At 43.0% G+C, this 16,042-nt stretch overlaps 1 pseudogene; it reads left to right on the top strand.

Annotated features, from left to right (window-relative positions):
* The window catches only part of LOC138667862 (zinc finger protein 84-like), a 91,281-nt pseudogene extending 81,014 nt beyond the window's left edge, over positions 1–10,267 (top strand).
* Positions 10,268–16,042: the final 5,775 nt, after the last annotated feature.

Genomic DNA, 16,042 nt, shown 5'->3' with positions numbered 1-16,042 from the left:
GGAGTCCATGGCCTAACGCCATCTCCCAATACCCTCGAATGCGGAAGAAGAAAAAATTGTCCATCTATCTATACGGCACCGAGCGGAACGACCCAAAATGTGAAGGCCCCCTGTAAGTATGCACACAAAGAAAAGCCCTTTCCTCCCCTATTCTACGCCGGGACACAGTCTATGTAAGGGAATGGTACGTGATTTAAAAGGGATCCCTAGATATTTTCATCCGCACAATAGAGACGAACTAAAGTGAACTATAGTACAAAAAGAACATTCATGAAGAATGTATATGTGCCATGAACAATAGTGCATAAAAACATACCACATTGTACAACATACAAACATAATTAAAAATTTCAGGAAAACCTGAAACGGTAAAGTGAATAACGGCCCTATCCCCAGGGGATCCATAGAGAGGGAACCACATAATGACTATGGACCTCCTCCTCCGAGAATCCACAGGGAAAGCCCATATAAAACATATATAGTTGTTGCTAATATAATTAAACCCGATATTAAATACTACACATGTAACGTATCCCACATTTCATCCATGTGAAACATACAGTTAATATTAGTATACACAAAAACAATAGTGAACATGTACAATTAAATTATCCCACATGTAAATACACAAACACAATTAATATTCACTATACATATAAACATTATTCCATTTATTAGATACTTTTTCTTCCTCTATATTTCTGCTCTTTATATACGATCCTTCTTCTCATATATCCAACCGGACTGTGCCCATCATTCATGTGCAGAAATTATCAGGTGGTCCGAAAGAAAGTACTTGATAGATAAACATTCCCATATTTAGTAGACTCTCCAAGGTGTAGAAAATAAACGAGGGGGGAGGGGGAAAGTCACGAATAATTCTTCTTTAAATAAGATCAATCACCAAAACCTCACATCCAAGCAAGGGATGATCCTACTACTAAAAATGAATACACAAAGAAGAGAATTAAAAAAACACACATAGAAAAAGTTAAAAAACAGGGATTACAAAAATGGTACGAAGCTAATTTTTTCGTTCAGTCCGTCAGGGGACATGGTGCCCAATTCGACAATCCACTTGGATTCGGTTTGAGCCAAAATCTGTTTAATATTTCCTCCCCTGATGCCACAGTGGACCCTATCAATTCCCTTGACCCTAAATCCTCTCGGATCAGACTGATGATGTAATTTGAAATGTTTCGGTATTGTTTTCAGCAATGATAGGTCATCCACCTCCGCTGCCGCAATGATGTCTCGCACATGTTCTCTGGTCCTGATACGCAACTCGCGTGACGTCAATCCAACGTAAGCTTTATTGCAGGGACAGACGGCATGGTATATGACATACGTTGTACTACAAGAAATATAGCTGGTGACCGCAAAGGAACGAGTCCCATCTACTGAGGAAAAAGAAATACCCCTCACTATATTACCTCTCTTACATGCCAAACAATCTCCGCATGGAAAACATCCACATCTCTGTTTGCCGGCACCAAAAGGATTTTTAATTTTGGCCGTGTAATGAAATTTCAATAGCCATGTCCAATCATTCATATTGTAGAGCAAAGAGCACCCCGAGAGAGAAACTTCTTGTCACAACTATTTGGCGGCAGCGTCTTGGCATGCGAACATCTTACTGGCTGGCCTTATTTTTCCAGGGGTATTTAATGAGGTAAGGTGGGGGTAGGAACACACTCCCCTTGAAAAAGCACGGGCGAAACACGCGTCGGGGCGTTCCTGGGCAGCGGTGCACTGACTATGGGTAAGCATGAATCCACTCATATTATATATTGAATTCTCATCATCCGGGAACAATAAATGTTGAAATTACCTTAAAGGATGTTTCTGGGAATCTTATATTTAAATGAGAGTAATATTGATCTCAGTGTATCTTAATGCTTGACATGACATGGTTGGATGCGGTTTTTCCGCTGCTCATGGAATTTTGACTAATTCTCTTTGATAAAACTCACATGGTGTTATGTATAATTTTTAAATTTGTTGTCAATAAACTTTATTGATTTTATAGTATTGTGATATAGTGGTCTGTGGGTACTTGGAACTCATCTTGTGGTAGCTCGTAGCCTTTCAGAGTAGTAAAATAGGGTGTAGCTAAAAAGTACTATTGCTAGATGGATTAGGGAGGCCATTAGTTTATCCTACTCTGCGGGTGGCACTCCGGTTCCTGAAGGCATCAAGGCTCACTCTACCAGAGCCGTGGCTACCTCCTGGGCAGAAAAGGCTGAGGTATCAATTGATCAAATTTGCAAGGTCGCTACCTGGTCCTCACCCTCAACTTTTTTCAAGCACTATCGGCTAGATCTTTCTTCCTCTGCTGACCTAACCTTTGGTAGAAGGGTACTACAAGCGGTGGTCCCTCCCTAAGACTTCATTCTACAAAAGTCTCTCAGGTGTGCCGTCATGGGGGAAGGGCAAACACCAAGGTTACTTACTGGTAGCCGGTTTTTCCGGAACCCATAACTGCACCCGTATATTCCCCCCCCCCTTTATCACCTTTTCGGTGTGCACTATTGCTTTGGGTGCTTTTTTAGTTAATATGATTTGGTGATGGATTACCATGTATACTAACCAGGGGGGCCTCTCATGCTCTGAAAACCAACTGAAGCGACAGAGAGGTACCACCCTTTTATTTTCAGTAGGGTTTCCTGTTATGACCTGGTGGTCAGGACAATAATGGACCTGGTGGTTAAGAACACACGGAATGACCTGATAGTTACTAATAATACAGAACAAGCTCTGAGACGTGGGAACTCTGCTGACCGCAATCCCTAATCCTATCACACACACTAGAAATAGCCGTGGATTGCTCCTAACGCTCCCTATGCAACTCGACACAGCCTGAGGAACTAGCTAGCCCTAAAGATAGAAAACTAAAGCCTACCTTGCCTCAGAGAAATTCCCCAAAGGAAAAGGCAGCCCCCCACATATAATGACTGTGAGTAAAGATGAAAATACAAACACAGAGATGAAATAGATTTAGCAAAGTGAGGCCCGACTTACTGAACAGACTGAGGATAGGAAAGGTAACTTTGCGGTCAGCACAAAAAACTACAAAAAGACCACGCAGAGGGCGCAAAAGACCCTCCGCACCGACTCACGGTGCGGAGGCGCTCCCTCTGCGTCCCAGAGCTTCCAGCAAGCAAGACAAAAATCAAAATAGCAAGCTGGACAGAAAAATAGCAAACAAAGAAAAACAAGCAGGAACTTAGCTTCTGCTGGGAAGACAGGTCACAAGAACGATCCAGGAGTGAACTAGACCAATACTGGAACATTGACAGGTGGCATGGAGCAATGATCTAAGTGGAGTTAAATAGAGCAGCCAGCTAACGAATTAACCTCGTCACCTGTGGAAGGAAACTCAGAAGCCGCCGCCCCATTCACAACCACCAGAGGAAGCCCATGGACAGAACCAGCCGAAGTACCATTCATGACCACAGGAGGGAGCTTGACAACAGAATTCACAACAGTTTCCTGTACTGACTTGGTGGATCCCCTCTCTCAGTTGTGCCGTCATGGGTTCCGGAAAAACCGGCTACCTGTAAGCAACCTTGGTGTTTCCCTGACGGCACACTGAGTGAATATTGTGGAGGCTGGGCTCGAGTCCTACCCTGGCATGGCACATGTGCTACCATCACTGAGAATTGCTGGCCCTGCTTCTATCAGGGTTTCCTCCACTTCCTACTCCATTTCCTACAGCCCCTCCTGCTCATCTACCTTATTTCCATATTTGATTTGCTGTGTCAGAGCACGTTGTCCACATCAGCCAGTAGCTATAAGTTCTGTAGCACTGCCTTAGCAAAGTGGAAACAGACTCAACTCATGCCTCTGAGAGTTTGTCATTCTTTCTTCGTAGCTCCGTAGGCTTTGAGCTCCTAAAGGCCCTGATGTCCATCTCGAGGTTCTCAAACCTACAGATGTATTCGCATGGAAGGGTTTTTTGACAATGCACTGCCTTGAGTAACATGCTCACGCTGTCCCTAGCAGCCTATTGCCTGTCACCACTGCAGTCACTTCACCTCAGTTTCTCTAACTGAACTTGACACTTACTGATGGCATACACTGAGGACGCCATCATCCACACAATGATCCCACTTCTGTGTCTATTTAAACAGTCGCTGCTGACAAACATGAAGCTTTGCATGCAGACCAGGTGGAGATGGAGGAAGACATGAGACAGGGAGATACTACTAGAGTACTATTACTCTAGGGAACTTGGCACATATGGCATACTTCATGTACTGCTGCCCTTCCTGTAACATACATAGTAACAGTTATTATGGTTGAAGGAAGACTTTAAGTCCATCTAGTTCAACCCATAGCCTAACCTAACATGCCCTAACATGTTAACCCCCCTTGTTATATTCATTTTGGCCAGAAAAGAATACTGGTTGTACACCCTGCTAGACCCACGCTACAAGGAGAACTTTACATCTCTCCCTTCTGAGGTGGAGAGTTGTACTAAAATGGTGCTATACCAGAAGGCCAGAAGGAAAAGATGTTGACAAAATTCCCATCAGACAACGTTAGCAGCAGGAGTCAGCTTTCCCTACCAAGGTGTAAATGGGAAGGAGACACACACCGGGTACAGCAGATGCAGGGGTACACTCTGAGACCTGGCCCAATTTCCATGCCCTGATGACTGGGTGTTTTCGACCAGGATGGAAAAGTTTTTAAATATGGTCAAGCAATACCTGGCTGACAAAACCAGCTTACTCCATAATTCCTCTGTGACCTTTAGATATTGGGTGTCAAAGCTGGACACCTGGCATGATCTGTCCCTCTGCCTTGGAGGTGTTGTACTGCCCTGCCGCTAGTGTTTTCTCCGAAATTATCAGTTTTTTAGTAAATACTTTAAAAATGTTGCCTTATAGACAAGTCAATATAAAAGTTAATTCTTTCTTAACAATTGTTATTCCCATGTAAACTCTGTCTCTATTCTCGAATGACATGTTTGAGTTCCTACAGCTGCATGTTTTGCGACTGTTAGACGGCCACAAAGCATGCGAAGATTACTAATCCACATAGTCTAGTTACTCCAGAGAAGTTTCACCACCATTAGTTACTCATGTTTTACTGATGAAGACTGTTGAGTTTGATCATTTCAGTAGATGTTATTGTCTATAATCACATTTTTGACTACAGTAGTTAGTTCCCAAAATACTCTCGTTTAACCACTAACCACAGCCAGTTTTATCTTCCTATTCAGGTCCCAGATTTCAAATTTGACATGTGTCACTTTATGTGGTGATAACTTTGGAATTCATCAAAAAGTGTAATAGGAAACAAATGGACCTTACCAATTATTTTACAACTTCTCTTGAATCCATAAATACCCTATATATGGTTGTATTCCACTGTCTGGGCACATGGTGGGGTTAAGACGAGAAGGCGCTCTATTTAGCTATTTGAATACAAATCTGGCTGGAATAGTTTGGAGACACAAATATATTGGGGGCACTGTTCATGGTCACCTGGCAGCTCAAAAGATGGCTACTACAAACTGGCTTGGCGCTATTTACTCCGTTTTCTATATCGCAGGGATTCCCTTGCTCATCATCCGTTAAAGGATATACTCAGATTTGGACTTACACGGAGATCCCTAGGCTTGGGCCACTTTTATTGCCTGCTGTTCTGTTATGTGAGATGGTGTAGAGTGAATATAAAAATGGATTTTTGAGTCCATATTGAAATATACAGAATGCATTCAGACCATGACAGAGCAGCATTGCTGGTCGTACATTTACAGACAAACAATTCTCCTAGGGGACACAATTTCGAGAACTGATTACTTGTTGTCTGAAAGCGTTTACCTTAAAATAGTTCTCTTTTTCTCTGTTTGTTTTTCCAAAACATGAAGGTTTATTTAACCTCTGACTGTGGTGGACTTATCTAATCCTTGTGGACATTTATATTCTATGGGTTTATTGCTCATTGCCTGATGTTTGCCTGGTATCTCTGTTTCATCTTATCCCAAAAGCTGGCCACTAGAGGTCAGAGGCTGAAGCCAGAGTTACACAGTGTAAATTACTATATAAGGCCAGAGAAACATGACTAAAACAGAAGCAGATAGCTGTGTGCCTGTACTTACACGTGTACAGTGTTGTGATACCTGCATAGGTGGGGACGCTCATGTAGTGTTGTGAATTTCCCATGGGTTCTCTGTCTTGGTGTTGCTTCTCTGACATTCAAGACGGATGATGTTTAAAAGCTCCTTGGTGATGATGTGAGTATATGTATGGAATCTTTATATCTACTTAACCTTTGTATGCTAAAATATACAAAAGTGTACGCAATCATACTATTCCTTTAATTTTGTACTTTGAAATAAAATTGCGCTATATCGCAATTAGCAGCCTTCTTTAAAGCCGTATCTGAACCGTAGTGTTAAAAACTTGGAAATACAGATGGGAAGAAGAAGAATATTCAGGTTGCCGGGTCAGAACGAGGAAGGCAGAAAATACCAAATTAGAAGACGCAAGAGTAGTTAGTAAACGGGCCAGGTTCACAACAGGTGATTAATACAGAAGCCGGGAGCTGAGCATAGAGGACTGAACCAGAGGAGAACAAGCTTGTATCTGGCATCTTCCGGCAGAGCTGATATTGCTGGATTGGTTTACAGAAGCCATGTTGCTTTTCAAAAGACTTTGAGCCGCTAATAATGTGGAAACCTGTTTTTCCACTCACAGATGATGGACCTGAGTGGGGACTTTTTTTTAGATGACTAGTTTTTATTGGTATTTGTTTTGCCTATATTTTCAGCTATAGCATTTGAATAACACTATTAGAACCCACAGGGCTAATCAAATATAAGCATGGAGAGTCTTCTTTAACCTCTTACCCCTGGAGCTTTTTTCGGTTTTGCGTTTTCATTTTTTGCTCCACTCCTTCCCAGAGCCATAACTTTTTTTTTTTTATTTTTCTATCACTATGGCCAAGTGAGGGCCTATTTTTTGCAGGATGAGTTGCACTTTTGAACAACACCATTGGTTTTACCATGTCGTGTACTAGAAAACGGGAAAAAAAGTGCTGTGAAATTGCAAAAAAAAAGTGCAATCCCACACTTGTTTTTTTTTTTTTTTTTGCTAGGTTCTCTAAATGCTGAAACTGACCTGCCATTTTGATTCTCCAGGTTATTACGACGTTTTTAATTATACCATTTTGGTGCAGGTACGTTCTTTTGATCGCTCGTTATTGCATTTTAATGCAATATTGCGGAGACCAAAAAAGCATAATTCTGGCGTTCTGAATTTTTTTCTCGCTACACCGTTTAGCGATCAGGTTAATCCTCTTTTTTTTAAGTGATAGATCGGGCGATTCTGAACTTGGCGATACCAAATATGTGTATGTTTGATTTTTTTTTTTTATTATTGTTTTATTTTGAATTGGGCGAAAGGGGGGTGAATTGAACTTTTATATTTTTCTTCATATTTTTAAACTTTTTTTTTTTTACTTTTGCCATGCTTCAATAGCCTCCATGGGAGGCTAGAAGCTGGCACAGCCTGATCAGCTCTGCTACATCGGAGCGATGCTCAGATCACCTCTATGTAGCTGAATTACAGCATTGCTATGAGCGCCAACCACAGGGTAGCGCTCATAGCAATTCGGCATCAACAACCATAGAGTTCTCCAAGAGACTTCTGGTTGTCATGTCGACGCACCCTCTGACCCCCGATCACATGACGGGGGTCAGCGGTGCTTACATTTCCGGCACAATGGCCGGAAGCGCTTGTTAAATGACGCTGTCAGTTTGACAGTGGCATTTAACTAGTTAATATGTGCGGGGGGGATCACGATAACGCCCGCAAATATTGCGTGCACATGTCAGCTGTTCAAAAGAACTGACATGCCCCGTCTATGATGCGGGCTCGCCGCCGGAGCCTGCATCAAAAAGGGGTTAATACTAAAGTGCTCGTTCTCATTAAAAAAGGTTTGGTCTCACCCATCCACAGTGTTCTGTCCGTAGTCAGATCCAAGGATCTGTCGGTATCCAGGTCCAAAATGACAGAAGCTTTTGCTAGTATATAAGAGAATCGAGGATGACTATCCTTCCCTGTCGTGCCCCTGTATAGCTCCCGTCCTTACAAGGACAGTACCGAAGTATAGTCTGCTACTGACATCCCACCAAATGTATGTTTTAAATTCATTATCTCATCTTCTCATGTATCAAAGATTCATTATCTTCCCGATGCATTTCTTCCCCAATAAGGGGGAGTCATCAAGGGAGAGGTGAGACCAAACCTTTTTTAATGAGCACTGTTTAGCACAAGCACTTTATACATTGTTGGTTGTTTGTCTGGGGTTGCAATATTTTATAATGGAAACAATAAAGGTTATGTTTTAGACAGTATTAAGGGAGACTCTCCATGCTTATAATATTTTTGCCTACAATACAGTTTGGCATTTTATTAGATATTTGGGAAGCAGATTGAACAAACAGTTGAGCTCCACGATCTACTCGTGCTTCTTATGAGGTTTCTATTAGTCTGAGCTATCATTCTCTTGGTATGTCAATATTTTTATATAGCTTGCTATTTTTACAGTTTAAGTAGAAATGTTCAACAATAAAGGATATTTTATTAAAAATGAATAATTTATTTTATGCTCGGCAGATGACTGTACCAGGAGATCAGAGGGACAGCTGGCATCTACAATTTTTAAAACAGATGGTCTTGAGATTCCACAGGATACAATTGAAGTGAATGCCATTACTCCAGATATACCATCATTAATTCACAATGATGATCTGGCATCTGATACTTTCAAACAGGTCCTGTCTAATGATTCATTTCCAACTACTAAGAAAAATCAAAGTCTCAAAATAAGCATTAAAAAACGAACTGCTCATAAAGCAAAAAAATCATTTTCAGGTTTGGAATATGGAAATAGTATTCCTGTCGAAAAATCTTTTGTTAAACATCAAAAAATTCACACAATAGAGAATAACTATTCTTGTTCCATGTGTGGGAAATATTTTAACAAGAAATCACATCTGGTTATTCACCAGAGAACTCACACAGGGGAGAAGCCAATTGTATGTTCAGAATGTGGGAAATGTTTTGTAGCTAAATCAGCTCTTGATATACATCAGAGAACCCACACAGGGGAGAAGCCATTTTTATGTTCAGAATGTGGGAAATGTTTTACACAGAAATCAATTCTTGTTAGACATCAGAGAATCCACACAGGGAAGATGCCATTTTCATGTTCAGAATGTGGGAAACATTTTAATGAGAAATCAGATCTTTGTATACACCAAAGAACTCACACAGGGGAGAAGCCGTTTCCATGTTCAGAATGTGGAAAATGTTTTAAAGATAAATCAAGTCTTGTCAAACATCAGAGAACTCACACAGGGGAGAAGCCATTTTCATGTTTAGAATGTGGGAAATGTTTTACATTGAAATCAAGTCTTGTCAAACATCAGAGAACTCACACAGGGGAGAGGCCATTTTCATGTTCAGAATGTGGGAAATATTTTAAGAACAAATCAGATCTTGGTATGCACCAAAGAACTCACACAGGGGAGAAGCCATTTTCTTGTTCAGAATGTGGGAAATGGTTTACACAAAAATCAAGTCTTCTCAAACATCAGGTAACTCACACAGGGGAGAAGCCATTTTCTTGTTCAGAATGTAGGAAATGGTTTACACAAAAATCAAGTCTTCTCAAACATCAGAGAGCTCACACAGGGGAGAAGCCATTTTCATGTTCAGAATGTGGGAATAGTTTTATATATAGATCACATCTTATCACACATCAGATAACTCACACAGGGGAGAAGCCATTTTCATGTTCAGAATGTGGGAAATGTTTTACTCAGAAACTAAGTCTTGTCAAACATCAGAGGACTCACACAAGGGAGAAGCCATTTTCATGTACAGAATGTGGAAAATATTTTACAGTGAAATCATGTCTTATCAAACATCAGCGAACCCACAGAGGGCAGAAGCCATTTTCTGTTCAGAATGTGGAAAATGTTTTGTGAAGTAAACCTCTCTTTTTAGGCTGGTTTCACATTTGCGGTCGGGAGGGCTGCGAATGACAGCGTACTTCCTCACTTCTTCCTCCCTGAAGGCCCGACTTCTGTATGCGTCTTGCATTGCACTGCGTACCTGTCTTTAACATTGGGTATGCAGGGACATGCGTTGTATGCGGATATGTAAATTTTGCGGTTTCGTGCAGTCGCCGCACACCTCAAATCGGCGCATGCAGATGCATCCGCATACAACGTAAGTCCCTCATACCCAATGTTAAAGACCGGTACGCAGGACAATGCAGGACGTATACAGAAGTAGGCGGGCCTTCAGGGAGGAAGAAGGGAGGAAGTACGCTGCCATCCACAGCCCTCTCGAACACAAATGTGAAACTAGCCTTCGTCACAAGAAAAGTCTCATAGGGAAGAAGCCTTTTTTATATTCTTAATGTTGTAACTATTTTGTTTGAAAATTAGCTTTTAATAAACATCACAGCAGTCTTATGTTCAAAATGTTGGAATTAATTGTCAACAACCCCTTGTCATTCCTGTTTGGCCTCGGTAAAATATAAACACTCATCGCAGCTTCCATGCCGGTGCCTACATCACACGAGCCCTGCTCTTAATCAGTGTCGCCTGTACTGTCCCCGCCTTTGGATGTATTGAATATCAACTGGCAGCCAGGGCGGCGGCTGCTCTCCGATTTCCTCGTGAATTTCGATTTTTCCGAAGGTGGGGATGATGACGTCAGTGCTGATTGGGGGCAGGTTTCACATAATGTAACAACCTCACATGAACCCCGGGAATGCAAGTGCCGACACTGCTGGAAAATGCCACACAGAGAGAATCCATTACCATACCTGGAGTGTGAAAAATGAATTAATGGAAAATCATATTATATGTTATTGAAAAATTGTAGAAAAAGATATCACAGACAGTCGTATAATTAATAATAATAATTTTATTTATATAGCACCAACATATTCCGCAGCCCTTTACAAATTATAGAGGGGACTTGTACAGACAATAGACATTACAGCATAACAGAAATACAGTTCAAAACAGATACCAGAAGGAATGAGGGCCCTGCTCGCAAGCTTACAAACTATGAGGAAAAGGGGAGACACGAGAGGTGGATGGTAACAATTGCTTTAGTTATTCGGACCGGCCATAGTGTAAGGCTCGGGTGTTCATGTAAAGCTGCATGAACCAGTTAACTGCCTAAGTATGTAGCAGTACAGACACAGAGGGCTATTAACTGCATAAAGTAAATGAGAACATAATGCGAAGAACCTGATTTTTTTTTTTTTTTAAATAGGCCACACAGGGATCGTTAGGTTAATGCATTGAGGCGGTAGGCCACTCTGAACAAATGAGTTTTTAGGGTACGCTTAAAACTGTGGGGATTGGGAATTAATCGTATTAACCTAGGTAGTGCATTCCAAAGAATCGGCGCAGCACGTGTAAAGTCTTGGAGACGGGAGTGGGAGGTTCTGATTATTGAGGATGCTAACCTGAGGTCATTAGCGGAGCGGAGGGCACGGGTAGGGTGGTAGACTGAGACCAGAGAGGAGATGTAGGGTGGTGCTGAGCCATGGAGTGCTTTGTGGATGAGGGTAGTAGTCTTGTACTGGATTTTGGAGTGGATGGGTAGCCAGTGTAATGACTGGCACAAGGTAGAGGCATCGGTGTAACGGTTGGTGAGGAATATGATCCTGGCAGCAGCATTCAGGACAGATTGGAGCGGGGAAAGTTTGGTAAGAGGGAGGCCGATTAGTAGAGAGTTACAATAGTCCAGACGAGAATGAATAAGTGAGACAGTAAGAGTTTTTGCAGAGTCGAAAGTAAGAAAAGGGCGAATTCTAGAAATGTTTTTGAGATGCAGGTAAGAAGAGCGAGCCAGTGATCGGATGTGGGGGGTGAATGAAAGGTCAGAATCAAGGATGACCCCAAGGCAGCGGGCATGTTGCTTTGGAGTAATGGTGGAACCGCACACGGAGATGGCAATGTCAGGCAAAGGTAGGTTAGTAGAGCGAGAGAATACGAGGAGTTCAGTTTTTGACAGGTTTAGTTTCAGATAGAGGGAGGACATGATGTTAGAGACAGCGGTAAGACAATCCCTGGTGTTTTCTAAAAAGGTCAGCGTGACAACAGGAGAAGAGGTGTATAATTGGGTGTCGTCAGCATAGAGATGGTACTGGAAACCAAATCTACTGATTGTTTGTCCAATAGGGGCAGTATACAACGAGAAGAGGAGGGGGCCTAGGACTGATCCTTGAGGAACCCCAACAGTAAGGGGAAGGTGAGAGGAGGAGGAACCAGCAAAACATACAGTGAAGGATCGGTCAGAGAGATAGGAGGAGAACCAGGAGAGAACGGTGTCCTTGAGGCCGATGGAGCGGAGCATAGTGAGGAGGAGCTGATGATCCACAGTATCGAATGCTGCAGAGAGATCCAAGAGAATTAGCATGGAGTAGTGACCATTAGATTTAGCTGTTAGTAGGTCATTAGAGACTTTAGTGAGGGCAGTTTCAGTAGAGTGTAAAGAGCGGAAGCCAGATTGAAGAGGGTCGAGAAGAGAGTTATCTGAGAGATAGCGGGTAAGATGGGAGTGGACCAGGCGTTCGAGGAGTTTAGAGATGAAGGGAAGATTAGAGACAGGTCTATAATTAGCGGCACAGTTTTTATCGAGGGATGGTTTTTTAAGTAATGGATGTATGATGGCATGCTTAAATGAGGAGGGAAAAATACCGGAAGTGAGGGAAAGGTTGAATATTTTTGTTAGGTGAGAGGTGACAGCCGGGGAAAGGGACTGGAGGAGATGTGACGGAATGGGGTCACTGGTGCAAGTGGTCGGGCGAGAAGATGCAAGGAGCCTGCTTCTTCTTCTGTAACTGCTTCAAAGTCAGAGCGTGAACTAGATGCAGTGGGGGAAGGAGGACAGTGCATGGTATGAAGAGATTGGGAGATGATTTCCTGTCGAATGTGGTCAATTTTTTCTTTGACGTAATTGGCCAGATCGTCAGCACGGAGATCCGTGGTTGGGGCCTGCTCTTTTGGGTTGAGTAGGGACTGGAACATGTCAAGGAGACGTTTAGGGTTATTGGACAGGGAGGTGATGAGGGTGTTGAAGTAGGTGTGTTTGGAGAGGTGAAGGGCAGAGTTGTATGTTTTTAGCATGAATTTATAATGGATGAAATCTTTGGGTAGATTAGATTTTCTCCACAGACGTTCTGCGCACCTGGAGCACCGCTGCAGGAAACGTGTTTGCAGCGTGTGCCACGGTTGTTGCCATCTGTGCCGAGTTGTTTTATGTGTAGGAGGAGCAGCTTCATCCAGAGCACTTTGCAGGGTTTCATTGTAATGCTTCAGAGCAGAATCAGGACATGAGATGGAGAAGATTGGGGCCAATGAGGACTGCAAGTTCTTCATAAGTTTCTGGGTGTTAATGGCCTGTATGTTTCTATAAGTGTGGAAAGTGGGGGTGACCTGAGCGGGATGGCAGTTCTTGATAGAGAATGAAACAAGGTTGTGTGTTGTGAATTCTGTGGCAGAGCTCCCTCCTGTGGTCACAAGTGGTACTTCGGCTGGTTCTCTCTGTGAGCTTCCGTTGGTGGATGAAAGTGGTACTGCGGCTTCTGAGTTTCCTTCCTCAGGCGATGTGGTGAAGTCGTTAGGTGCTGCTCTATTTAACTCCACCTAGTGCTTTGATCCTGGCCTCCAGTCAATGTTCTAGTATTGGACCTGTTTCCTCCTGGATCGTTCCTGTGGCCTGCTGCTCTGCATAGCTAAGTTCCTCTTTGCTATTTGTTTTCTGTTTTTTTCTGTCCAGCTTGTCTATTTGTTTTTTTCTGCTTGCTGGAAGCTCTGGGACGCAGAGGGTGTACCTCCGTGCCGTTAGTTCGGTACGGAGGGTCTTTTTGCCCCCTTTGCGTGGTTTTGTGTTGACCGCAAAGTTACCTTTCCTATCCTCGCTCTGTTCAGAAAGTTGGGCCTCACTTTGCTAAATCTATTTCATCTCTATGTTTGTCTTTTCATCTTAACTCACAGTCATTATATGTGGGGGCTGCCTTTTCCGTTGGGGTATTTCTCTGAGGCAAGGTAGGCTTATTTTCTATCTTCAGGCTAGCTAGTTTCTCAGGCCGTGCCGAGTTGCATAGGGAGCGTTAGGCGCAATCCACGGCTGCCTTTAGTGTGGTTGGAGAGGATTAGGGATTGCGGTCAACAGAGTTCCCACGTCTCAGAGCTCGTTCTTGTTTTTTGGGTTATTGCTAGGTCACTGTATGTGCGCTGACCTCTATGTCCATTGTGGTACTGAATTACCTTTCATAACAGTTGTGGTCAGAGAGTGGGAGAGGGGAGTTTGTGAAATCATCCACTGAGCAAAGCCGGGAGAAGACCAAGTCGAGGGAGTTTCCATCTTCATGCGTTGGAGAGTTAGTATGCTGCGAGAGGCCGAAAGAGGAGGATAGAGATAAAAGGTGAGAAGGAGAGGGGAGAGGCAATGGGGATGTTGAAATCACCCATGATAAGGGTGGGGGTGTCACAGGAGGGAAAGTGTGGAAGCCAGGTGGCAAAGTGATCCAGGAACTGATGAGAGGGACCGGGAGGACGATACACCACCGCCACTCGCATGGAGAACGGGACGTAGAGTCTGACCACATGGACCTCAAAGGAAGGGAAGACAAGTGAGGGTACTTGGGGGATAACTTGGAAAGTACATTTGGGTGAAAGGAGCAGACCAACGCCTCCACCTGCTCTGTTGTCCGATCTTGGGGTATGAGAAAAATGTAGTCCACCATATGAAAGAGCAGCAGCAGCGGTGGTGTCTGACTGCTGGATCCAGGTTTCAGTAAGAGCCAGGAGATTAAGAGAATTAGAAAGGAAGAAGTCATGAATGAAGGAGAGTTTATTACACACAGAGCGAGAATTCCAAAGGGCACAATTCAAAAAGACAGAAGGCATGCAGGGAATATTAATAAGGTTAGAGGGGTTTCTGGGTGTAGCAATTGGGAGGTTTGACTGGCTATAACATGGTGGGCCGGGGTTTGGAGAGATGTCTCCAGCGACTAGGAGAAGGAGGATCGAAAGAGTGAGCAGATGGTTAAGTGATTTGTGAGAGCGTCTCTTGTGTTGGATGGTGGGACTGAATGGATCTGCGCTGTTAAGCAATGTGAACAGAGCATGAGTGCTATACATAGGAGAGGCAAGGACAGAGGGGCCGATATGGATGGAGTGCAAAGAGTTAATGCAAGGGCGGTGAATGTGAGTGAATGCAGCAGCCAGGATATAGATTATGCAAATAAATATGGTGAGTATTTGTGCTGTTTCAAGTGAATATGGATTAGATTTAGTTTGTCTTACCTGTCTCCTGCACTGTCTAACTGCCATGTTATAACTGCCGAGTACTTATAATTGAATGAGAATGGGAGATTACTTTACAACTTACCATAGTTTTGACTGTAAGGTTATGTGCACACGTAGAAAGATCCTCTGCGGATTTTTCCGCAGCGGATTTGATAAATCCGCATTGGAAAACCGCTGTGGTTTTTACTGCGGATTCCGCTGCAGTTTTACATCTGCAGTTTTCTATTGGAGCAGGTGTAAAACAGCTGCGGATTCCACACAAACAATTGACATGCTGCAGAAAATAATCCGCTGCGTTTCCGTGCGTTTTTTTCCGCAGCATGTGCACTGTGGATTTCATTTCCCATAGGTTTACATTGTACTGTAAACTCATGGGAAACTGCTGCTGATCCGCAGCTGCGGAAACGCTGCGGATCCGCAGCAAAATCCGCAACGTGTGCACATAGCCTAAGACTGTTATAGAAAACATTAAAATCCATAAAGCAATACCTGCCTATAAGCCCCAAATCAGTAGTGATCAGATCGCTGACTCCAGCCATGTCATGTTTACTATCTATATAGAAAGGTAAAATCGCGATTAAAAACATTGCGGTGATCTTGAACTTCTGCGGTCTCCAGGAGTGAAGATATTATTAATGTTGGTAATTTTATAAAATCCTGAAGGGCTGAGAACATCCCACA

The sequence above is a fragment of the Ranitomeya imitator genome, chromosome 2, assembly GCF_032444005.1.
Source record: "Ranitomeya imitator isolate aRanImi1 chromosome 2, aRanImi1.pri, whole genome shotgun sequence".
Classification (NCBI taxonomy): Eukaryota; Metazoa; Chordata; class Amphibia; order Anura; family Dendrobatidae; genus Ranitomeya; species Ranitomeya imitator.
The sequence above is the reverse complement of the archived record's forward strand: the minus strand, read 5'-3'. Positions and strand labels throughout refer to the sequence as shown.